Genomic DNA, 27,885 nt, shown 5'->3' on the forward strand with positions numbered 1-27,885 from the left:
GGGGGGGGGGGGGGGGGGGGGGGGGTCGCAGCCACAAACGAGAAAAAAGGGAAAAAAGAGATGGATTCGTGGTGGTGGTTGTTGCCTCCATGTGAGCCGTGAAAAGGTTCGGTTGTGATGAGGGAGAGAGGGAGATGAATTTGGCATGAGAACGAAAAGCAGAGGCGAGCTTGGTTGTGGGGATAAAATCGTAGATGCTGTTGGTGAGAGACAAGATTGCCGTTTTGGTTTCTGGGGGCGAGCTGTTACATCGCATGAGAGGAGAAGGAACAGATTGGAGATGAATGGATCTGATCGTGTTCCATGGAGGAAGATAGAAAAAGAAAGAGATTATAAAGATAGAAGAAGTAAGACGTGAAGGATGGAGTCGTGACGGAGGTGAGAGAGAGAGAAAGCGGTAGAGGTGGGGAAGCCTCTTGTGGGTCTGTTTAGTCATGTTATGGCTGTGGGAAGCTTTGTTAGTGGTAGGAGAACAAAGGTGAAGAGGAGAACGAAATTGGAGGCAAGATGGAGATAAAGGCAGTGTGCAGGAGCCAGCTTTGAAGGCTCCTCGGCGCCGGAGCTAAGGATGTTCCAGAAATATGAAGATACTCCGATAAATTCCATCAAGCCAAGAGTCCATAGAAACTGATAGAACTCCATTAGAAGTTAATCTCGAAGAGTTATGAGCGTTGCTTCCTGGCCAAATAATTGTTGGGAACTGATATGAGGAATAAGTATAAACCCTCGCTCTTTCTACGCGACGTTTGGAGGTCCAAAACTAGTCTGATCGGGACGGAATTTGGTGGAGAGACTGGTGGTAGTACACGATCCATATTCAACGGCGGGATTGCAAGTTGAACTGTTAGTTTGTGTTATATTCGAGTGTTATTATGAAGACATTGTATGGATTGAATGGTAGCAATTTGTATTGTTGGGTGAGCCAACGAGTTCGGTTTGAGGTGGAACATTGCAGGAGCTTTCATTGCTTATGGTGTTAGGTCATGGGGGGTTGGAACCAAGACAAAGCTCAAGGGTGCGGGGTTAAAGGTGAGATGGTGAATCGGTGAGTTCATTGGAGAAGTGTTTCTCTGGCTGGACAAAATAAAGTATTCTACCCCGCTTCTTTTGTTACTTGGTCACTAGGGATGGTTGGTTGTGCGACACAGTAACTAGTTAGATGAGATGGTGTTTGAGATACGTGGTTAAGTGAAGTTTGTTATGGAAAAGGAGTCAAGTGTTCTAGATGATATTGGATGTTAAAGAAAATTTAAGCACTGTCATCATATTTTACGAATGTAAGGTGCTTGCGGAGCTTAAGTATGTTCGTATGAATGTGTTTGGTAGCTGTAAAGTATGGGTTACGCGTGGAAGTTTTAGTAATGAGGAGTTTACGCTAGTTGTTTTGTTGGAATTATGGAGTTTCGATGAGATCGTTTCCTGTGTGTTCTATAAGAAGATTGGAAATCCGGATACACTCGTTTCACATCTTTGTGCACTCTTGAGTTGTGTTTCTATAACTCACAAAAATAAAATCTTGTGTTCACTTTCTACCCACACGTAAATAGGTGTGGTTTTTAGAAAACCGCTTCAACTGAGTATTTCAATAATAAAACTCATTTATATATGTATATATACATAAGTGTTAGAGTTTTTACTTTGTATATACGTTTGTCATCTATTTGTAAGCTAGTGTATGGTAATCGGTACGTCTAGAAAGAGTTTGTACGTACAAAAGATAACATATAATAATATTATACTAATGTATGGTTATTTTTTTTTCTAAAACTTTTTGTTGCTTGCATTATATGTTAACTTTTTTTCAAACTCTTAAATATATTGAAATTCTTATATAATTATGTATTAAACTGTTTAGCAAATATTATTGAATAATTTTATTTTATTTCATATGTAAAACCGCACTTATCCTGCATAACGCTTTCCCCGCAGTTGAACCGTACCGCACTTTCAATTTACATTATCCGCACTCTAAAAAACGCAGTTACCATTTGAAGCCAGATCTTTTAAAATAAATGGTATAGTGGGGTCATTACTTGATTGCTTAGGTATAAATAATATGACAAGAATATGAACTAATGGCTTAAACCTATAGAAATACACTAATTCAGCAATATCCAAAATCAAACTTGACTAATATGGACTAAAACAAATTTACACTAAAACCATATTATATGAGTAATTTTTTACTGATTATCAATACATTATTATACATCAAATATTAATCTACCAATATTTGTTGTGACTTTATGTTTTTATTTTTATTTTGTTGCTTAGACAATTTCTGATCTTAACTGAATATTTTATATGACGACATGTTTTATTATATTTTCAAACAGTGTATACACTACACGAAAACAGGTTATTCCCGACTGCGGTAGTAATCGTTAGTTAGTCGCTAATTTTCTGTTTACGACTCTGTTACGACTAATACTTGTAGTCGTAAATTCTTAGTCACTAAAAGAATTAGTGGTATAAATAGTCGTTATTTAACGACTACTGTACGAAAAAACTAGGTAGTCGTAACAGAGTCATAACTTGTTACGACTATGATACGACAAGGTTACGATTAACCAGCAGTTATATAGGCAGTTGTAAAGGAATCGTGGTGTAGTCGTAACCTATGGAGACTCGGTTACGACTGATTTACGACTAACCATTATGTACAGTATTTTCGCTTGTAGTCGTAAAGAAGTCGTAAAATACTTGCTATTGATTTACGACTATTTGGCTACTATTGTTTTATGCCCCATATTACATCTGTTTAGCAACTAATGTGTTTTGGAAAACAAATTTGTGAATGTTTTAAATTGAAATTGGAACCTGTTTATCAAAATATTATGAAACCAATATTGTAAATACAACAAAAACTAAGAATTGAGACAGTAACGTCATATTAACCGAAGATTCATAATAACAACCAAAAAGATTCAAAATGCATACCAAGTTTCTCACAAGTCATATTTAAGTAGAGAGAAACAACAAAAAATGATATTGGTATGTAGCTCAACAAAAGAGACAAGTTCATCATGAGTTACGTCTAAGAAATTGGAGAGTGAAAATAGAACCTAAAAAGCATCCATGTTTGATGTTGGAGAAGGATCCGGATTTGAAGGTGGAGCTGTTGAAGGAAGTGTGGTTGAGGGTGGCTCGGTGGTTGCTTCAGCTGATTGAGAGTTCAAGAAGTCCATAAAGGCCGGGTCAGTTTTTTGCATGTACTTCTCCACTAAGGACAAGTGCTCTAGCTTGTCCTTCTGCTCAGCCACAGCTTGGAAATGAAGTGCTTCACGGGCAGCAAGCTCTGCATCACGAGCAGCAACCTCAACATCACGGCGAGAATTCTAAGCAGCCTGCTCTTCGATTTTACGTTGAGTTTCCTCAGTTGCTCTTGCAACGACTGAAACATTACTGACTCATGTCGTTGGTTGTCCTTGCCATTGAGAACAGGTTGAAGAGTATACTTAAGACTTCCAACTCCATACAAATTTCCTCGTGAATCCTTCTGAGTAGACTATGAAAACAAAGAGACAATCACTAAATAAAGAGGCTGTAAATATCGCAAGATAATTCAATGTGGGTTGTGAAAAGTGATACTTTACCTGAATAAAGATGGTTGTGTAATCATCTGCTGTGAGCTTTGGAGGCTGTGAAGTATCTTCTGCAAGGTCGGACAACTTCTCCTACAAGTTCTTCTCATAATTGAGAGTGATTTTCTGTGCCTTCCGATCAACATAAGTACCATCTGGCTTGGTATGTGTCTTAATAAAAGCCTCACCAAGACTCACCGATCTTCCTAATTCTGTTTCCTGCAATGTTACAAGAGAAGCAAGGATTAGGACATCATTTAAAGCTCCACATGTAAAGAAAAGCAAAATTTATGGATATATAAAACTTACTAACCATTTTGGTTTGGATTTGTTGATAAGAATTCGGCCCTGAAAAGTGGATGTGAGGACCAAGACCATTACGATCAGACAAAAGAGCTTTAGAGTAGGTGAGACTCTGTTGTTGTGTTCGCCAAATAGTATCTCCGATCCATTTAGGTCGCTCTCCACTTGTCTTGGCATTGCTAATCATGTCTTTCATCCGGCGTTGATAGATGAGCTCGAAAAACTGTTGAACTGTCCCAGTAATCAAAGGATCCCATGTGTGTGTTTTCTAGAAAGCAAAGAGAATAGAATGATGTTAGTGGAAACTCAACAAGTTAAGCTATATGTGAAAAGTTAAAGAGAGAAAACTGTACCGCAAACTCAATGAAATATCTCTCTTGTCTCTCCCGAGGCACACATGACCAGCTGTAGTATGGACCATCAAATTTATTTGTGAAAACTTTAGTAATCTTCCTTACCAGTCTCGATTTGTAATCGCTAGTAAACCTGCAAACACATGAAACAGATGTCAAAAAACGAGTATGCACAGAACCAACACAAAACAGAACCTATTATGAACAATCAAAACAGAACCTATTAAGAACAATCAAAGGTAGATTGAAAAGTAACTTCAGCAAAACAAATATCAATGCTCTAAAACTAACGATCACAGACATCAATGCTCTAAAACTAACCATCACAGACAAAAAATTAACAACCACTTAACATAAGTAATAATACCAGGTCGTGTTTGGCATCGGTGTGGGGGAGAGGACGGTGGTAAACTTCTCACAGTTTGGCACTCTAAGCAGGGCATTTAGAGTGATAATTGAGTCCTGGAGTTCCAGATTTGAAGCCGCATAATCATCGTGGTAGTTGTGACCGTGAGAAGATGGACGACTCTGAGCGTGAGAGTTATCAGCTGGAGTCGGTGGAGTGTCTCGTACACTACAAGAAAATCGTGTATTCTTAGCATTGGAAAAACGCTATCGAACGATATTATAGCATTTTCGTAAATGCTCTATCATCGCCCGCGATAATAGGTCCGACACATTAGATAGCGCTTTTTAGTGTGCTATTTATTGGTAATATAAAATAGCATTTGTACACGTGCTATATTCCTTTTTATAATAGCACTCTTGTTTTGTTATTTTAATTTTTTTAATAGCATTACTTTATGTTATAATATTTTTTAACTGATTTTGATTAATTTAACTGATTTTTCATTAATTTATTATTTATTATTTATTGTATTTAAATAAAAAAGGTTAAACCTTTGAAATCCTGAACACATTAATTGAAATCAAAGTTTACAATGTTCTAAAGGCATAAACTAATAAATCAAAATCCAACCACACAAGCTCAAAGTACACCACAATTTCACACAAATACAAGTTTATCATTAGGCCACGCAAATACAAGTTTCGATTTGTAAATCCTTCTTCTTCTTTCACACCGTTTCCTTTGTTGGCCCACTTACACCTAAATAGAGGAACATGAAACTTGTGGTAGTCCAGTATTATGATCTCTTGTATCACTCCATAGAACGCAACTATGTCCGCCATAGGTTTAGTGTCTCTCGCACTAGATCTACACATGCTAAAGGCTTCATATGTTACTCCACTGTTCTGAGTCTTACGCATTACGTCCTCAGTGTGAAATCGATGCCCATTGATGACAAACCCTTTATATGTTTCAGCTGTATGTCTTGGTCCATAAGCTAACCATCTCAGTTACGCATTAAAAGGCTTAGTAAATATTTACCTTCCAATAAGGTAACTCGAATAGGATGGACCATTTCTTCCACCTCCAATTATCATTGTCTTCATCGTCTTCTTCGTCCAAAGGCACCTCATCTTCAGATACTCCTTTTCGTTTCTTTCTACTTTTTTCTCAAAATGGTTTGCCAAACTCATTTTTCAAATCCTTGAGTATGTTAAAAATTTCTGCTCCACTTTGAATTCTACTCGAACTCCCTTCCTCCACAGTGTTGTCAAACCATTTTTTTCTTCTTCTATAAGGATTTCCAGGTCTAAGTCTTTTTCTGTTTCCCAAATAAACATGCTTCCGACTGAATTTCAACCACCTGAAGGGTGTATCCTTTCCACACACATGTTTGCCTTTCACCTTACACCCAGTTAATGTTCCTAAAGCAGGATAATCAGTGATACTCCACAACAACATTGCTTTAAGTGTAAAATTCTCCTCGTAAACCACAAGCCCTTCATTCCACAATTCCTTAAGGTCATCTATCAATGGAGCTAGATAGACGTCAATGTTGTTGCGTGGTGATGTAGGTCTTGGGATCAACAGACTCAGCATTATATTCTCTGTTTTCATACACAATGTTGGATGCATGTTATAGTTAACTAAGAACACTGGCCATGTGCTGTATGTGCTAGACTGAATGCAGAAAGGATTCATCCCATCTGTAGAGATACCAAGGCAGAGGTTTCTTGGTTCAGCTGAAAACTCTGGCCATTTATCAGTCACATTCGCCCACGTTAAAGAGTCCACTGGATGCCTCATTGTACCATCTGAACTATTATTGTTGAAATGCCAACAAACCTCTTCAGCCGTCCTTCTGGATCTAAATAGCCGTCTCAATCTGTCTTTGATTGAAAAATATCTTAATACCTTGGCTGGTATCCCATTTTTCTCCTCACCAGTTTGCTTATCCCTCTCCCATCTTGAAACACTACACCTTGGACAGCTTTCCATAGCCTCGTATTCCTTCCGATATAGAATATAATCGTTCTTACATGCATGAATCATATCATATCGGAAGCCAAACATCTTCAGGAACTTCTTTATCCCATATGTTGATTGCAGGAGAACATTATCCGTGGGAAGCATATCGTGAATCATTGTCAGCAGCTGATCAAAATAGTTCTCTCACATTCCACTCTTCACTTTGAGGCGGTAAAGCCCCATAACTGCAGACACCTTCGTGTAGTTGGGAAATTTGGAGTATAGTGGAGTTTTTGCATCATCGAGCTTCTTCCTAAACTCAGACTCTTCTTCACTACCACCATCAACAACATCTGCCTGATCTACAAAGTAGCTCGTCGATTGAGAACAACCATCAAAGAAAGCTGTCCTAATCAAGTCATAAGCATCTAACTCAACTTTCAGATCTTCAGCTGACTTACAGTCTTAATATCCCCATGCTTACTCCAACATGAATTTCTCTTGTATTTCTGATCCACACCCCTAATCACTAAATGATCCAACACTGTAGCTATCGTTTGATGGCACATATTAGGGCAATCTATACAGGGACAGAACATGTCACTAGGATTACCCAATCTCAGTGCAGATGCATGCACAAAATTAGTTGCCCATGTCTGAAACTCAAGGTTGGCCCTTCAAGTGGAAAAAATTTCAATGGTTAATTCTTAGAAAACGAAAAACATATAACAGAAAAAAAAAAAAAAAGACAAGTTCATACCTTGGAAGCCAGACCCAAGACTTGTCCATCTTACAAAACCACCAAAACTCGACCACAAAAACAATGTTGAATCGACCACAAACACAGGGTTGTCAAACCATATCAATCAAAAACACAGATCGAAGAGAACAAGAACTTAATAAAAACTTAAACTCCTAAATAATTACTCACCAAACGAAAAGATCTAAGTCTTTGCGAACTTAAAAAATTCTCTGTAAAATTGAAAAAAAAATGCTAATTAGATCTATATTCCCACACATAACGCAAATTTAGAACAATATTAAGAACGAAAACGCAAATTTACAGTACCTTAAACACAAACGAATCCTGAAATCTGCATGCAAAAGAACAAAAGAAACGAATCACCTTCGGTTTGATAAGAATACCAAACAGTGATAACGATTTGATAAACGAATCGATTAAACAAAAGAAACTGACGAGAGAGGCTTCGAGTGAGGCTTGACAGATTAGATATGGAAAACTGAGAAATCCGACGAGTGAGGCTTCGAGTGAAACCAAACGAATGAGAAATCGACGAGTGAGGCTACGAGTGAGGCCAAACGAATCCCTTATAAATTGCGTGAGATTAGAGATTGAAAACTGACAGATTAGAGACTGAAAAAAACGGAGAAGGTGAGACGAGTGAGACGAAGTGAGAAGGTGAGGCGTTTGGAAGTGACTGAGTCGAGAGAAAATTCTGGATCTATTCCTTTTTTTTCGTAATGGCGGGCATTAAAAAAATATATTCCCGCTTTCCATTTCAATAGCATTTTTTAATGAGATATGCTATTAATTGATACCCACAAAAACTAAAAACTTTCCGCGTCAACATTTTTAAGTTTGACCGATGCATTTATAGCGTCTACTTATAAATAAATGTTATCTATAATTTCATGTTTATTTAACATAGCATAAAGGCGTTAAAAGACTATCTTCTTATGCTATAAATACACGATTTTCTTGTAGTGGTAGTGGAGGTGATAACTCTCTAATTTACATGTTTTTAGCATCCTTTTTTGTCCATATTTTGCATTGTTTATACCATAACCTTAGCATTTTTAGGTGATTAACTGTAGGAATTCACTTTTAGACCATTAAGGGTGTTGCATTCTTGCATTTGCATACTTTGGATGAAAACAGGTGATTTAGAGCCTAAAATGGGGAGAAACAAGGACAAATCCGAGCATCTACCCGAAAGAGCCATCGAGCTGGAAGAACAGTCCGAACCCCAACACGATCGAGGAGGATCCAAGAACAGAAAGAACAATCCGAGAGCCTACCCGAAGAGCAACCCGAGCATATCCTCGTGCACGCCATCGAGCAGACCCTCAGGCAGGACTGGGAAGCTAGGGTTAATGGGTTTCCATATATAACCCCCTCTTCTTCCTCTCGCCCTAGCACGCCGCAGACCCTCAGAATAGAGAGCGAGAGCTTCTGGGAGAGAACTGAGCGACTCAAAACTCTTTCTACACTTTTTTAGGATTTTATTTTCATTTCTTTTGCATTTTCGATTCTATACTCTTCTACTCTACTCTATATTTAATACAATGCAATTTTCTTTTATCTATACTTTTATGTTTTTTGCAATGAGATCTGAGTAGTGTAGTAAGGTTTCTAGGGATGGGATAGACAATTTTGTGTTCTTGATCGGTTAGGATGTCTTAGCTTTTATATTTATGTTTTATAAATTCCCTTATAGATTGGTGTTCTTAATGCTATCAACAGACTGAGAGGTTGATATCAGATCTAAGGTGTTTTACCACCAAGAGGTGTAGATGAAATGCTTGAATCAATCAATGCTAGAGATTTACTCACTTAGCCTAAGAGATTAGATGAGTAAGGGGTTTACTGACAATAATGGGTCGGTTTGTATTGCCTGCTTGGTCATGTTTCTCCAACGAGAGTTAGGTAGGGAAGTGATCAAGGTTGATTGTTTCTATCACGAGAGTGTTTAAACAAGATTTTAGAGATTCATTGTCTAGGGAATATCCGCTTGAGGCATGTAGGACATCCGTACTGGTTAGGAACACTTAGGAGTCGAGTACCCCATCCTTAGGAGCTTTCGTATTTAGATTGTTTACATTTAATTCATCACTCGATCCCTTACCCGAACAGGTACACGATCACCTGCTTCGAGTATACCTTCGAGCTGTTCTTGTTCATCTTGTTTACTCGATCACCCCACCCGATCGTGTGCTTAGGTCGTGTGGTTCTTGTTCTTTTGCTTTCTTTTTGTTTATTTTAGGATTGTTAGATCAACCCCAACTATTGCTTGGCTTGACTTGCTTGTTTCTGACTGCATCCTATCTGCTAGCATAATAACCATTTCGATTGATAACCCTTTGTACTACAACTGCATAGGGAATTGATATCTTGGGTGAAAATCCTGTTATCAGGAGGCTCAGCATCAAACTGTCGAGGATTGTTCTGGACCTCTTGTGACAAAAGAGCCTGTCGAGTCTGACGTTGTTGGTTCACCAAGGTCTGCAAAAGGGTCTGTGGCGGTGGATAGTTGCAGATCTGTGGTGTTGCTGATGGTGAGTGTCTCGGGAAAACGTTGTCTTGCTCTTGGGGTGACTCGGTAGAGGATTTGATCTTCTCGCTTCCTTGATGGGGGTCGACCCTTCGGTTCTTTGGAATACATAAGGAACCATTTTCCTCTTTCGTCCTCGCTTAACTAGAGATTTGGTTGGAGCCTTCGTTGGAGCCATCGTGAATGTCGGGAATCACCGAAGAATAGAGACGAAAGATGGGAGAATATATATGAGAGATGGATGAGAGGATTCAGAAAGCGAGATGGATGAGAGGATTCAGAAATTCTAAGAGAAGATGATAAGAAGATGGATTCAAAGATGATAAGAAAAGAGGATCAGAGAGGAGTGGAAAAGAGGATCGAAAAAATTAGGTTAATGAAATTTAGAATTAAAAATTAGGATAAAAGGGGCAAAATCAATTACCCGTAAACCAAATTAATTTTGGTTTCGTGGAACAATAGAAAATTTATGGGATTAATTGGTTCCTGGGTTTAATTCACTCAAACCATTGGGATTAATTGGTTTCCTATGTAAAATTAATTCATAATTTTTTAATTTAGTCGCTAATAGTCGGTAATTAGTGTCGAGGAAGAAATCTTCGATAACAATCAAACCAACACGTCTTCCTTCCATTAGGGAGATAAAACAACTTTGTATCTTCCATGCAAACTGGACAAGACAATTTACCATGGATTGTCCATCCTGATAACATGTCATACGCTGAAAAGTCACTTATCGTCCACAATAGCGCTGCTTTTAGATTTAAATTTTTATTCAAGGACACATCGTATGCATCGACTCCAGTAGACCACTCGAGACTAGCTCGCGGATGATTTGGCCCAGAATTCAAAATTGTAAGAAACAAGAACTCTTCATTCATGCACATACCAGGGGGTAGATTGTATGGATTCAAGATCACAGGCCACAATGAATAATTTCGAAACATGCCAAATGGATTGAACCCATCTGTGCATAATCCAAGATAAACGTTACGGGGTTCTTCCGCAGATCAAGGATTTTGTTCTTGAAAATATTTCCACTCCGCCACATCTGAAGGATGACCCATTTCTACCTCCTTTGATTTGTGCTCAGCATGCCATCTCATTGCCAATGCAGTCTTGTGGCTCTGGTACATCCTCTTCAATCTATCAGCAATAGATAAATACTAAATACGACTATATGGTACTTTGGTTCTACATCGGGCTTTCTTAGGCTTCCATCTTTCAGCACCACAAAACAAACAAGTCTTTTCCTTTTCGTCATCTTTCCAGAAGATCATACAATTGTTAATACAAACATCAATTGTATTATATGGGAGACCTAATTTGCGCATTAATTTTTCCGTCTCGTAATGTGAACTGGTTTCCTGGTTTCTTTCTGGTAAATACTCATTCAAAATTTCGCACACCGAATCCACTAACTTCTCACTCATATTATACTCCGCCTTATTTTGCATGACTTGAGCAGCTAACGATAATTGTTAGTGACCTTCATGGCAACCATCGTATAATGGATTTTTTGCGCCTTCTAACAAGTCGTAGAATTTCTTTGAATGATTACGTATTGGTTCTTCAACATTTTGATAACCCTCATGATAGTTATCATCTAAACCCATATTATAACGAAATGCATCATTCACCATATCCACATATGGATTTTCTACTACATTATCCACATCTACATTACCCACTTCTTGATCACTACCAACATAACTTGTTCCTATATCCATATTGATTTCTTCCCCATGCTTATACCAAATATAATAATCAGGCATATATCCTTTGCTAAAAAAATTATTCCAAATTATTTTTCCCGACATAAATTGTTCGTTCTTACAACTACTACAAGAACAGTGGAACATACCCCCCCCCCTCCAATTATTATGTGCTAGAGATTGCCTATTTACAAATGCCATGAATTGCTCCATCCCCGTTGTAAACTCCGTCGAACAATTGTCCGTCTCTTCATCGAACCTCTTATAAATCCACTCTCGAGAATTACTAATTGTAATTCCCAGACATTATATATGAATTTTTTTTTCCCTTTTGACAATTGTGTTTGTTTTGAATGAGTGAGGAGAGAAGTTAGGGTGAAGCTGGTATATATAGAGCCAAATGTGGCGACTACTAAGCGACTAACCAAAATCAGTCGCATTATAAAAGTATACCAACCCCCGCCCCAACCACCAAACGAAATAAATGTGATTTTTTATACCGCCTACTCTACGACTCTGCTACGACCCGCCGAAAAGGTCGCTTCGTAGTCGCCAAATGACGACCACTATACAATTACCATTATGACACGCCAAAAATGTCTCTTAGTAGTTGCCTAGTTGGTGACTCATATGCGTCTACAACATTAGTCGTATATGAGTGTCTATATAACAACAATGCTACGACTACATATATAATTCTATATAATAGTCGTACGTTAGTCGTTCAATTGCGACTACAGTTACGATTATTTGTTGTTGTCGTAATTTAACGACTACGTTACGTTCGATTATATTTAGTCGTAACCGTGTCATATCTTAGTGACTAAATAGCCGGTATTTTTAGAGACTGCAGAGTAGTCGTAAAATGTAGTCGGGAATTGCCGGTTTTCTTGTAGTGATAATATTTATAAAAATAAATAAAAATTCAGTAACACATGCATGTATACTCTACATATGATTTGTGTATTTCCATTATCACTCGCTTTGTTTATTTGATAACACGCATGCAAAATATACATGTCAAATTAACTATCAGCTTGGGGTTGATTTTACAGCTTCAAAATTCAAAATATATATTTAGAGACGTTAAATAGAAGGTAGTGCAACATTTGAGTAATTCTTGATGCTCCTTCTAGAGCTTAATACTTCTACAAAATTATCATAAATGGGATACAAACTTAACTTACTGGTTGCAAACATTCACAGATTAAATTAAGCTATTATTTGCATCAAATAAAATAAACTTACTCCAAGATATTATTATTATTATTATTATTATTATTATTATTATTATTATTATTATTATTATTATTATTATTATTATTATTATTATCATTATTATTATTATTATTATAACTTTAAAGACAACATGTCCACAATTCAATATCTTAATAACATTATTATTTAAGACTTAAGAGCAAGCGCATGTTTTTTCAGGGGAATCGGGTGACACTTGATAACATCTTCCGTGATGCAAGTTTACCTTAAGGCATTTTGTGATGCACTCTTGAGTTGTCTTGCAAGAACCTATCCAATAATCGATATTCGGTGTAACATCAGCATCCGCAACTTCTGTAATATTTAATAAAACAAATTAAAAACAGTATATATCATATAACAATAAGCATATCATATAGGTTAAAATTAAGAATGTAGATTTCTTTTGTTGCATACTTGGGATCGAGAGAACAACCAAACACAAGAATACAAAACAGATAGATTGGTATGAGAAAGCCATTTTTTTTTTAATTATTTGTTTTGTGAATGAAACAAATCTAAACACTTACGAGATATATATATATATATATATATATATATATATAGATATTATCTCTCCATAAAATACAATTCTTAGTATCTTTTTAAGAATAATTATATTAAATATTTTGTCAACTTTTAATTTCTAGATATTGTGGGATATAATTTCTAACATATTTGGATTCACAGCATAAGATATGATCATTTTTTGTATGGTAGTAAAGGATTGGAAAAAGATTGGTTTTTAAAATCTCCTATTTTTCATATTTAAATGGTAAATATAATAAGAAATTTTTCTATATTGAATAATTGGTCAACCTTTTATTTATGTTATAGATCTATCTATACTATTAAAAAGGACTATATATTAATAGCTTTTTACACTTTTTGTAAGTATTTATATCAAATTTCATTGGTCGTAAGACTATTTTAAAATTTCTTGTTAAGGGTAAATATATATATATATATATAGATATATATATATATATTAAATTTATTAAAAAATTTAAACAATCATTTAGAATTAATTAGTTTCCAAAAAATAATAATTCACTTTCTCTTTCCCATTAAATACTGAAAAATATACTAATTAATTTTGAAAAATATGAACTAATTATACATAAAAACAAAGATTTAATACTATACTATATTGTTTTTTAGTTATTATACTGGGATAGATTTTCATTTAGAATTATGACTCTCTTAGCCATAGTGTATTGAAACTATGATTTTTGAGAATTTGATGGGATTTAGGAAATTTAGAATTTTAATAGATTTTAGGAAAGTTAATATGATTTTCTGTAAAATTCTTTCAAATCCCACCTAAAATCATGAGATTTGGATTTCTGTATTTTTAACTTAACAAATCCCCTCAAATCCTCCAGAATCCTAGAAATCATTAAAATCCAAATTCATAAAACTGTTTTGAATAACAGTGGATTTTAAAGTGGATTTTAAATCATCAGTTCAATAACAGTGAATTTTAATAGATTTTTTAAAATCCATAATTGAATAACATAGGATTTGTAAATTTTACACAAATCACTTTTAGCATATTTCTTTGATTTTAGTTACAACTTATTCTTAATTATCATATAATACATATGATTAATAATTATATTGATTTTTCTGTATATGTTGTGGTTTGATTTTTTTTTTTAATGAAGATATTACGTAGTCTATGAAAAAAATCGGTGTTCAATGTTCCACATCAGTGGATTGGTCAAACTAAAACTTTCGGGTTGATAAATTAATAATTTTATTTGCTCACAATTACAATAATATAATTGCTACTTTGAAATAGTTTTACAATAAGTTTTTTTTACAAGTAAAAAAGATGATGCAAATATGAGAAGAAAACATTATAGGACAAAAGCATACATCAAATAAATTAAAATACTCTCATCTTCTAAACCAAACGGTATAGTGGGGCATTATTTGATTGCTTGGATATAATCCGACAAGAATATGAACTACCGAGTGATTAAACTATACAAATACAATATTTCAGCCATATCCAAAATCAAAATACACTAATATGGGTTAGGATCAACTGCTTGTATAAGTGGAAAGATCGCATGAACTATGATAGACTTATGGTTCAAAACATAAGTATCCTCGGTAAAAAATAAGGTGCACAAATTAATATGGCACCGAGGAAGCAAAAAGTTATAAAAAATCTATAGAACAGATCTAGAGACGTAGACATGAGTAAGAAAGAGATTCAGGTACCTAAGTGTAACATCCGCGAACCAAAATCCTAAAGTTTGGGGGATGCATCGGTCGATGCAAGGTCGGTTTTTGCGAATGAGTTTAAGTTTAAACGTTGCGTTTTGGGGTTAGAAAAACCCTAAAATCACTTATAAAAGGGGGAACTCGAGGGTTTTGTATAATTTGGGCGTTTCTGGAGAAAAAGAAAGAGAGAAAGAAGTTTTTGGTTGTTCTTGAGAGTTCTTGGTGTTTTGAGGCTGTTCTTATAAAGATCTGTAGCTGGGATCGTTGTACGAGCTTCCTAGGAGTGTAGATCTTCTTGTTTGAGTTTCAGAATCTTCTTGAAAACGGTGAGTGCATGACCATGACTTATCTAAGCTTGAGATTTTCACTGATCTGCTTGTTTATGTGTTTATTTGGCTTGTTAGAATGATGTTGTGTCGTTGAGGCTTTGAGAAGCTTATTGTAGATTTGGTTTGTGTGTTTTGTTGGTTCAGGGACGGAGATCTGGCGAGAAGCTTTTGGGGGAAAACGATGCTCGGCATATGCATCGGTCGATGTCATGTGGAGACGTCGGTCGATGGAATTAGGGATTTTGTGCAATGTTAAGCATGCATGGGTCGATGCAGTGTGAGTGTCTGTCAATGCAAGTCAAGCTTGCATCGGTCGATCAGAGCTTGTGTCGGTCGATGCATACCCAATTGGTGTCGGTCGATGTGTGGGTTGGTGTCGGTCGATGTAGTTGTCTGGTTTGTGGTTTGGTTATTGATTGTTGTTTGATGGTTAGAGATATCTCAACTGCTTGTGTGTATAGCCAGTAGATGGGAGGATTGCCTCACTGAGTGTTTATGAAATACTCATGCATCTCATATGTGTTGTGGTGCAGGTAAAGGCAAAGTGTGATAGTGGAATCAAGGCGATGAAGAGGAGGATGTTCTAGTGGCTCGTTGTTTGTGGTCTGACTTCCGTTAGGTTGTTAGATTTGGGTCATTAGAACATTGCTAGGTTGCTGGTTTTATGTTTTATATGAATCATTGGTTATTGGTGTATTATTTTTTGGTTATTGGTTTTATGGTATTTGTTGTTCTTGTTCTGCTGTTTGGTTTTTTGTGGTTAGGCGGCTAGTGCGTATGGGACCACTATCTAATTAGCTAAATATTATGATTATTATTATTATAAAAAAATGGGCCGGGTCGTCTCACTAAGAATCATAACAACAGGAAATCTCAACAAGTTGAGTCATGTCTAGATTGAAAAGGAACCAAAAAGCAAATCGACGTTGTAAATATGTTTGCATGCAGTATTGCAGTTAATGATGTTATAGATAAACATTAAGGATCATAAACCGTGTTTAATCAAAAAGTTTTATTGAAAAGTGTACACAAAGAATGATTGGTTAATCATTGAAAGCAATTAAACTAGCTATAAAATAGTTCAAATCTCTTGAGGAGATAATATTTGGACTTGTAGTTCTTACACTAGAAAGTGTAAAATGAGTGGAACATAAGTGGATGTGTATGAGAAAATTAAGTACGCGTAGTATTACAATGATTCTCAAAAAATACTTATGCGAGATGTACTCTGCTTTGGTGGAAGCAACTACTCTAGATCCCTTATGAGTGTTACAATAAGAGTAAGAAATAATTTAGTCTAGAGAGAAGGTTTTCAAACTGTTAGAATTTTCTCTTAAAGTGATCATATTCCTAGAAGCACTATTTTATAGTTTTCGAGAAAAGGTTTTGTAGATTTTTGACACCTTTGAGGAGAAAAGGGTGAAAGTTTATCTCTATGAGAGAATCTTGGGTGTAGATCATCGTTATTGATCTTAGGGATTACATATTGGGTTGAAATTAGATCGGGAACAAGCTAATAGAAGATCTTAAAGTTGTGTAAATCCAAGATTGAACATTGACTGTAATTGTGTTCAAGAAATATTTTCAATAAAGTTTAAAGATGTATAAAAGAAAAATTGTATATGTCTTTTCTGCACTTACAAGTGGTTCTTATTAAAAGCAATCTATAAGAAAAAGTGCAAAATATGTTGATGATGAAAATATCATCTTATTTCCGGTAGAGATTTCACATACCAATGAATATATAGAGAAATAATCAAATGATGAAATATTACTCTTGGAAGATGGAGAAATCAGATTGTATAAGATCAGATATTTTATTTCACGAGGTTACAGATTTGACATCTGATGAAAGAGATGTTATCTCAAGATGCTTACATCATCTTACATAGAAAAATGTTCTTTTAGTATCATACTAAGAAGAAGAGTTGAAAGATAAAGTTTTACAAGGATAGTATGAATAACTTCTATGTATAAGATGATTGTTTGGATGATTGTATGTTAAAAATATTTGGGTTTAAAGTTCAAATAGATCTTCTATATGAAATGGGTTCCAATGACATGAAGTTCAGCTACCTAGTAGAATATATGATGATCATATGAGTTTGTCCCTTAAAGGACTGTTTATGACAGTCCAGAACGTTGATATATGATCATTAATACATAACCTGAAGATGATGCTTTCATGGGGAGATATATGATCATTTGTGTGGTTGTACTCTTTTTCCCTTATCATGATTTTTATCCCATTAGGTTTTTCCGTGAACCGTTTTTAACGAGACAACAAAAGAACACGCGAAAGATAAACACTTGAAGAGGAATATTATGTTTTCAATGGTGAAAAACTATCATCTTCAAAGTATTTTACATACATTGATGAGATCGTGAGAGACAAAGTTAATGGTCAAGATGAGTAATTTAAGATACTGATAGCCTACAGAAAAATAGTGATGTACGGTGATATACATATCCTACAAATTTGTTCAAGTGGAGATTTGGCGAACCATTTACCAAGACGTTTTCTACCACTACATCAAGAAGTTATTTCTTCATATTGGACTGTGACATTTTGAAGATTTCAAGTGATGTACTCAAGAGGAGGAGAAAAAGCGCGCTGAACTGTTTTTCCCTTAACCATGGTTTTTCCCACTTAGTTTTCTTGGTAAAGTTTTTAACGAGGAAGCATCTCATATGTAAATTTGGGACTACATTTTTATAATGGTCATCCAATGGAGAATGTTATGAATCATTATATTGTTGTATGGATGCCCATTATTGGTCCATTAGTGTAAATCTTACATTCTAATATTGTATCCCTATATATATTTTGTATCCTATGGAATAGAGAATAATACAAGAGAACAATTCTCTAAACCTCTTGTTTTCTAACAAATAATAATTTGTTTTTTTCTGTTGAAATATTTAAAAAAAAACAAAAAACAAAATAGTAAGCAAAATAGTAAGCAAATATTGATGCTAAATTATGTTGGGACTATTATAGTTGCTTAATTTAGGAAAACACTAGAATTGAAGCAATTCACGCAAAATTTCTTTTATTTCTACTATCTGAATTATCTTGTATCCAAGGTGCTTGATAAAACGTTTAAACTAATTTTAATTGAGATTTTTTTTTTACCACCTCGCCTAGTGAATTGATATAGAGTAAATCACTCAGCGTCAGCGATGTGACAAAAGTCTCAGATTAATGAAGTTTGTAATTGTAATGAGCGAATGGTGGATGGATTATATAAAGAAGTCTCTAGTTTTTGTATACACTAGACTGATGCTTTTATTGAACAAAAGACATGAAACAAAGAAACAAAAACATGTTTCTGAAGAGGTTTTCAACGAGGTGTGGGAGTGGAGGTCGAGGCTAGGCCACGCGTTGCGTTGAGGAGGTTGGCATGATCAGAGCTACAGTAAAGATAGTTCTCCCTACCCTTTGTTCGGACAGTGGAGAAACCCATGTATTCCATCTCCTGCGATCTGTTCAAGCAGATTTTAGCCATGATGTATGAGGATGTTTGAAGCTGTTGGGCTGCTGAAAACTGTGTCTGAGTTAAGCCTTACATACCCAAAGGTATATGAGTTTTGTGGGCTAATTTGTCACTTGTCAGGGGTTTGATCAAGATAGTGAATGTTCTTGTGAGGAACTATGCATTTGGAGTCTCACATGTACGATCAATTCTCTGTTTGATTGTGGTAGAGTACATTGCTAGGCTGGTATTAGACATATGAGACTGATGATAGTTGAGTTAACAGATGATCACATGTTTGAGTTCCCTATAAATGACGAATTAGAGAAGTGATATGTGCTTAGCTCATCTGATTAGGTAAGCGTAACAAGACACTGTGTAGAATTGTTCAAGAAAACTGTTTTAGATGCAGAATGAAGATTATCTACAGTGAAGCAGAGGTTTGAAAGTGTAAAACATGATACACAAGGTTCTGTTTTTTTTTTGCCAAGCTTGTGTATGGTCACATTCACATTGTGATTTGATCAAAGAGCTACTTGCTATTTGAATTCTCGACTATCAGCATCCGATTGCCCAACATCCAATTGTGGTTGCAAGGAGAGTCAAAATGCCTACAAACATGAAGTTGTTTCAATAGGCGACGAGACTGATCATCAAAGTGCTTACAGATGTGAAGCACTGTTAGTAGGTAGGTGATTCCCATAACTCAGTATGTTGTTGTGATACATATGTTTGTTTTTGACTTAGTTGATCACTCAAGCTGGGGGTGAATGATTATGGTTCTGGTTTTTGATATAATTCTAATCAATGCCTAGTGATAAGGAGTTTTGTACTTATGGGGGAGAATCACTGTTTATGGGGGAGACTTAATTGATTAATTGGTTGATCTTAGGTTGGTGGTGGATATTTACTTTAGGTTGTTAATGATTGAGAATATGCCAATTGGTTGATCTTAGGTTGGTGGTTTGATCTTACGTTTATAAAAATTGAGAATATGCCAATTGATTAAGTCTGATTAGAGAGCTATTAAGAACATGGTTTCTGCTGCAGCCCGCTGGGGTTTCTGATTATTAGGTTCTTAATCATAGTATTGTTTGAACAAGTTGTTAATTGTTTTTGCTAGATAATGATTGTTGTTTTGTCTTGTTGTTGCTTGTTCTATTTTTGGCTTGTGTTTGTTGGAGTGTCTTTTCAGGATGAACCAGAGAGATGCTTGAGTATCAAACTCAGTCAAAAAGGGGGAGATTGTAAATGGAGATTCTAGAAAAAGTCGTTGTGAGGAACAATTCGTTGTGCCAAACAGACCGTTGTGTCAATCAGGAAGCTGCATCAGATCACAGACGCCCGAGTTGCTGACATGGATGTGTGAGCTGACGTGGCAAGACATGAGTGGATGTGATGATGTGTCGAGGAAAGTGGATGACTTGGCATTGAAGATAGAGCAAGATTGTTCTTGGAGATATGAAGAATATTCTCCACAGCAAATTAAGGCAAAGATAAACTTGAGCAGCAAGCAGCTTCATTATCATTGGAGATATGAATAATATTCTCCACAACAAATAAAGAAAAGATAAGCTTGAGAGCAAAAAGTTTCCTTATCCCTTGATACTTGTATATTCGCTTTATAGGGTTTCTCAAGTTGTGTATATATATTTTAGGAGTAGGACACAAGCCAATTTGAGCACTCTAGAATATTGATACGTTTGTAAACTTCGAAGCCACAAAAATAAGGCTTAGAAGGTGAGTTCTCAGTTCTCTGTGACGTTAATCAGGGAGGTGATTGCGCAGAGAATTGTTTTTCTTTCTTCTAGATCTACATAGGTGTGTGTTTAGATAGAAAAGAGAGAGTCTTAGATTCATTCTTACTCAGGATCAATCTTATTGGGTAGAATAGGTTGAGTAAGGGCCGAGACAAAACTGTATCATTATAAGAGATAAATTTTGTTAATAAGATTGAATAGAAAAGCGTTGGCTTGACGCTTTCCAAGTGTAAATCAGTGTGTTGTGTTTCTCTATACCTTAACATTTTTATGCCACCATGACGAGAAGGAATACACAATGCTTACATCTTGGATCTCTTAGCTACCTAACACACTTACTGCCAATGCGTTATGTCGTATTGGAGTCGGTGCTTTTGTCCTAAACAAGATTACCAGAGAAGTAACAACTTATTAGGGTCTACTTTTGTTGGTCCATCTCTTTGAATCCCAATGGCTCGATAAAGACTCAAATCAATAAAAAGATGTAAGCATTTTCTTTTGGAATGTAGCCAGTGATTGGACTACAGAGGCCGTTAATTTCTTCTATAGTGAATAGGTCTTCTTTTTTTCTCCTTCTGTAGCATGATGTTTGTTTATTTCCGACTAGTATTTTGATCTCTGGCACTATTACAACAAACTTGAACCAGATATTTCCATGTGAAGGTGATCGTGGTCCAGTAGATTGATGGTCATTTCAAAGGTACAGTAGTGTGGAAACTACCTTATGGGATTCTCGCACATTGTTTTTAGTTTAATCTGATCTTATACCTAAACGAATATTTACTAGTAAAAGAAGCTAGGAGTTTAAATCTTTAAAGAATTGACAAAAACAGCCTAAACAATCTCGGTTTCTTTCTTTTTGCTTATGATTTTGCACTTCCCTATGATATCACAGGGTGAGAATATTTGGGAAGGAGCACTTAGGGAAGTGGAAGAAGAAACTGGTGAACGTATCTAGCTTCAAATCCCTAATAACATCTATTGTTTATTGGTTTTATGTCGATGTACTGGAATCTGAATTCTTGTTTTCTATTGGTATTTTACTTCAGATTAAAAATTTGTAGAAGTCTTGGTGTAATACCTGAACTCGATACCCAGAACTGGTCAACGGGTTGACTCTTTGGCCCGGCTCAAAACGCTCTTTAAATTCAAAACCACCAGCTAACAATGAAACAAACTCTTAACTTAACCAACCTGCAAAAGAGAGAGGAATGAGCAATTGATAATTACTCAGTGAGGGAAAACCTCATGGCTCCCGAAGTCTCCACACCCAAATATGCTTAGACAATCCCAAAGTCTAAACCTAAGACAAGCAGCAATCATTGTGTCCTAAATCCTATGACACACAAACATAAGCACATATCACACAAATGGAACTACGTACGTCCCATGATACCAAGTGTCAAACACGCCAACCCGTGCATTACCGGATTCCTCATGGTTTCACACTTCTTCCTTCACGTTATGCATTACCGGATTCCTCATACTTTCGCACTTCTTCCTGCACATTGTGCATTTCCGGATTCCTCATGCTTTTCACTTCTTCCTGCACATTTTCATTTGCGTATCCGGATTCCTCGTGCTTCTCGCACTTCTTCCACGCATAACAACGTGTTGGCTCGTCAGCCAATCCTGATCTACCCGCATTCGCGCGCCCGTAGACCACCACACAACTACAAGGATCTCTCCTTGCATGAATCTCTGCGGCTCACCGCACCTACGTGCCCTTGGCACCTATCTCCTCACACACAAGCACTTATTTTACCACAACAAAACATGCATTCACGCAATCATGCCATCATCAATCAACACGCATAAAATATCCATTTTAGTTCAATCTATAACTCTAAGATACTAATTCTCTTTCTTATACTTTATATAATACGATATTTCTATACTTATAAATATTAATACACTCAACAAGCAAATACGGTTACTGATAATATATGCAACTCGTAAGTATACTCAGCTTAACCTTAGACTAAGCAACTATCCGAACACATTTGAATACGTAGAAGACACCAACTAGTCCTCACCTTAGCCACATGAGTCAAATCCTTTATAAAAGACCAGCAACAACAAAACTCCGATTCGATGCCGATTTCAAACTGCAATGACGTAGATTAAACGATCAAAGATTATATTCCAATAATAATTCATGATTTAATCTAATAAGCAAACCAACCTATTTGTGCTGGTATTTTCCAAATAAATTAATTAGATGTAGTTTAATAAATAAATCAAACAACCAATCTAATAATTCATAACCCACAATTTAGTCCACGTACGATCACATGCTCCCACAATACCAATTCCTAAACCAGCCACAATACACAATTCACCAATATTTATATTAACCAACGTTGTCGACAACGTATGTAACCATGCATGACACCACAAATCAACTCATGCACGTTCCATAAACAAGTTTCGGTTCTGGAACTAAATCTCCTGGTTTAACTGGTTAGCAATGAACGAACAACACAACAACAACAGCACGAGACGTTACGCTTTAACGTTTACCTCTCACGGTGATTAGTCTCGACGCAATGTTAACACGGCGGCAATACTCGTCTACGGACTACGGCTGATCAAGCTCACGGTGGTTAGGTCCTCATGCCACAACAATATACAACAACACAAAGCGACAAATCAGACAAAGCCAATAACTTCCTGCACAAGTTACAAAGAAGATCTAGGTTTCCTTACCTTTAATGGTTTAGACGATGACTACAACTACTCCGGTAACAGTGGTTGCCATCTCCGGTGACACGGTGGTGTCGACGGCAAAAATCTTGTCTCGCTTCTCAACGTTCTCGGATTCTTTCAAACACGACACCACGACAGAGCAATAACAAAAACCATAGTGGCTCAGCTGTCTCTCTCCCACTCTCGGTGGCTGCTGGTCTGGTTTTAGGGTTTATGTTTTGGTTTCTCTTTGACAGCAAATGAAGAAATACATGATGCACAAATACAAACGACATGACCTTTGTCGTTTCACATAATTGATTCTTAATGCGCTTCNCTATTTGTGCTGGTATTTTCCAAATAAATTAATTAGATGTAGTTTAATAAATAAATCAAACAACCAATCTAATAATTCATAACCCACAATTTAGTCCACGTACGATCACATGCTCCCACAATACCAATTCCTAAACCAGCCACAATACACAATTCACCAATATTTATATTAACCAACGTTGTCGACAACGTATGTAACCATGCATGACACCACAAATCAACTCATGCACGTTCCATAAACAAGTTTCGGTTCTGGAACTAAATCTCCTGGTTTAACTGGTTAGCAATGAACGAACAACACAACAACAACAGCACGAGACGTTACGCTTTAACGTTTACCTCTCACGGTGATTAGTCTCGACGCAATGTTAACACGGCGGCAATACTCGTCTACGGACTACGGCTGATCAAGCTCACGGTGGTTAGGTCCTCATGCCACAACAATATACAACAACACAAAGCGACAAATCAGACAAAGCCAATAACTTCCTGCACAAGTTACAAAGAAGATCTAGGTTTCCTTACCTTTAATGGTTTAGACGATGACTACAACTACTCCGGTAACAGTGGTTGCCATCTCCGGTGACACGGTGGTGTCGACGGCAAAAATCTTGTCTCGCTTCTCAACGTTCTCGGATTCTTTCAAACACGACACCACGACAGAGCAATAACAAAAACCATAGTGGCTCAGCTGTCTCTCTCCCACTCTCGGTGGCTGCTGGTCTGGTTTTAGGGTTTATGTTTTGGTTTCTCTTTGACAGCAAATGAAGAAATACATGATGCACAAATACAAACGACATGACCTTTGTCGTTTCACATAATTGATTCTTAATGCGCTTCAAAAGAAACAAACTGGCCCAAATCCCAATTATAAAACCGGGATGTTATACTTGGCTTTCACGTAACAAGTTACAATATCTTCATACCATCTTCCTTGATCGGTTTAGTTAATCTTGACTTCATTTTATTGTCCTCTCGCAGGGAAAGCCACCAAGCATTCTTGGAAAGAAAAACGGATATATTTTTCTTATGTGAGTTAGAACCAATCACTTTTGAAATCAAGATACAAGACTCTGAGATCTTGGCTGCTAAGGTAAATCCTCTTATATATTTTTTTTTAATGACGCTGAACCAATTAAGGATGATTTTAGTTATTGTAGATGTTTTTGATCTCTTGTTGTGGGGTTTTCGCAGTGGATGCTGATTGAGGAATATGTAAACCAACCCTGGAACCAGAAGAAAGAGATGTTTAGGTTTATGGCTAACATCTGCTTAAAGAGATCGCAGGAGATGGAATACATGGGTTTCTCCACTGTCCACACAACGGGTAGGGCGAACTATCTTTACAGCAACTCTGATCATGCCAACCTCCTCAACGCAACGCGTGGCCTAGCCTCCACCTCCACTCCCACCCCTCGTTGAAACCCTCTTCAGAAACATGTTTATGTTTCTTTGTTTCATGTCTATTGTTCAATAAAAGCATCAGTCTAGTGTATACAAAGACTGGAGAATTCTTTATATAATCCATCCACCATTCGCTCATTACAATACAAACTTCATTTATCTGAGACTTTTGTCACATCGCTGACGCTGAGTGATTCACTCTATCAATTCACTAGGCGAGGTGGAAAAAAAAAAGCTCAATTAAAATTAGTTTAAACGTTTTATCAAGGACCTTTGGATACAAGATATTCAGATATAGTAGAAATAAAATAAATTTTGCGCGAATTGCTTCAATTCTAGTGTTTTCCTAAATTTAGCAACTATAATAGTCCCAACATAATTTAACATCGATATATGGCCAAAAAAAATTGCCATATTTGCTTACTATTATGTTTTTTTTTTTAATTTCAAATATTTCAAAAAAAAAAACAGTTTTTTTTTTTTAATTTGTTTGCTCGGAAAGAAACCATTGCGAGAGAAAGTGGAAGTCTAGTCCTTGAACTCAGTTATGAAAACTTCACGTGGTGAACTATTTGGATCAAAAACTTGATAATACTTCCATCTAAAATGTAGTATCGCAGCCAGGTCCACCATGTATCACGTAAATTATTGAACTACTAAGAAAAATTAAATCAAACTGTTAGGGGTGGGCTTACACCCCTTAAAAGGCCTATCCAATCAGCTTCTAGGCCCAGTACAAAAGAAGGGTATTTTGGTCTTTTGATAACCTGACATTCCTCTATAAATATGGGGTACAACATTGGGAGGAAATAGAAGGAAAAAGAGGAAAAAAAGGAAAGAGAGACCCGACTCTCTTGATTCGTCACATAGTCATTCGCAATACGGGTCGTCCATCTTGTCGTCTATCTCTATAGGTCGTCCAGATTGTTGCCTTGCTCCACAGATCGTCCAGATTATCGCTTACTTCCACAGGTCGTCCAGATTGCCGCCTACCTCTGCATGTCGTCCAGATTGTCACCTGACTACCTAGCATCTCACTCATATCACTTAGTTTCTGATAATGGCCTAGCACCCACCGAATGAAATATGAACTACGAATGGCTTGATCCCTTTCTATTGGTATGTAGGCAGCCTTTTCCAAGGCACAACTATAAAACAACTCAACTTTCTCTCTTGTGAGAACGAACTACTCTAGAGCTTCAAAGTTACGAGAGTGTTTTTCTCTTATCAAAGAACTTACAAATACTTTGTTGAAATTCATGCAGCAACACAAACTTAATTACTCCGTTAAAAAAAAAAAGATAGTAGATTTGATATTTTTCACAAAGGCATATATCATAAACCAAATTAAATTACCAACATACATATAACACAAAACAAAAGAGAGAGCACAGTGAAGTGCAAAAAAAATCAAATATTAATTTAAACTCACGAGTTATTAATGTGTTACAACGAAATCCCGCATGGGGGAAAAAAAAGAGGTATAGAAGAAAGCATTGCAGTCATTAAATGTATATAGATCAAGCTTTGATCTCAAACCTTGAATACTTAATGGATCCAATGGAGATATCGATTTCAATGAGGTTATCTTCTTCCATGAAATCGTTGAATAGATCAAAAAGCCTGAAATCTTGGACTTTGTTGTTTTGGAGATAGAGATGATTCTTATTACTGGTGTAGTGGTGACCAACGTAATGACCACTCGGTAAAGACAGCTCTATGAGGCTCTCATCATCGGGGATTGCGTTGTCTTCATCCTCACCATTGGTGGTTTCGAGATTTTCCTCCGATTTTGGTGTTATATCTTCAGTGACAACATAGTCTCAATCTTGATGTTGTTCTTGACTATGTTTTGATGATTGGAATGGGGGAGGAGGAAGTGAGACTGGGAAGAAGAAAGAGGAGAAGAACAAAGCAGCACAAGTAAGGATGAGATGCAAGAAACGAAGTCCAAGGATGTGAAGAAGCGGAGGGGCGAGGAGAGAGAGCCATGAAAAAGGTCTCTTCAACAAAATTGAAGCCAAACTCATTAAGCAGTACTCTTCTTCTCTTTTCTTCTCAAGATTCATTTCTAAGTACTCTCAAATAATATTAGATAGATGAAACCCTATAAAAGAAAGAAAAAAACCCTATAAGTGGGTTGATGTAAGAACTTAAGTACGTAACAGGGTTTGGATTCTTAATCAGAAAAGGCTCTGTATCTATATTTAGGAATAACATCAAAATGGAAAGGCTATTAATAGTAATACCGCCCGGCTATTAGTAGTAAAACCGCTCTAGGTAAATGCAGGATTGATTATATTAATGCAAACACTAAACCAGAAACCAGTCCATTGTTTGTTTTGCTTCGAGATTTGAGGAGCAACAGCTCCAACCTGCACTCACTACTCCCGATTCTCCAATATTTCGGAATTACCGACTAATTATATAATTTCGAATAGTTTTACTCTCAAGTGGTACTACTATGCATAGTTTCTAAATAAATAAATAAAATGCATCTAACTTGTGAAATTTTTAAATAAATTTTGTCATGATCAGGATAATCAATCCACATTGAAACTTTTGTTATATAAACCTTAGAGTGCTATTTGTTCCCCATAAGAATATAATATTATAATGAGATGGCCTAAATAACTTTTGGACAATTTATCTTTCATTGTAGTACTCTTATATGTAGACTTTAAATTGCCCATTAATTTACTTATCAAAATAAGTAGATGTGTGTAATATATCCAACAAATAAAAAACCAGAATAATTTGAGCATATGAAATTGATTCTCTTGGAGAATTCAAAGGCCAAAAGCCTTGAGCTTTGAACTTGTGTACATTGTCCAA

The 27,885-nt window shown here is 36.3% G+C and overlaps 1 long non-coding RNA gene and 2 pseudogenes across 1 annotated transcript; 1 reads left to right on the forward strand and 2 right to left on the reverse strand.

The window, feature by feature from the left end:
- Nucleotides 1–25,119, forward strand: part of LOC104707984 — a 27,813-nt pseudogene extending 2,694 nt beyond the window's left edge.
- LOC104790476 lies at nucleotides 12,892–13,334 on the reverse strand. The gene is made up of 2 exons (XR_768693.1): nucleotides 13,240–13,334; nucleotides 12,892–13,137 (listed from the first exon to the last, which is right to left on the reverse strand). It is a non-coding gene; the product is annotated as an uncharacterized LOC104790476 (long non-coding RNA).
- LOC104790481 lies at nucleotides 26,571–27,285 on the reverse strand (annotated as a pseudogene).

This window comes from Camelina sativa, chromosome 1 (assembly GCF_000633955.1).
Source record: "Camelina sativa cultivar DH55 chromosome 1, Cs, whole genome shotgun sequence".
Classification (NCBI taxonomy): domain Eukaryota; kingdom Viridiplantae; phylum Streptophyta; class Magnoliopsida; order Brassicales; family Brassicaceae; genus Camelina; species Camelina sativa.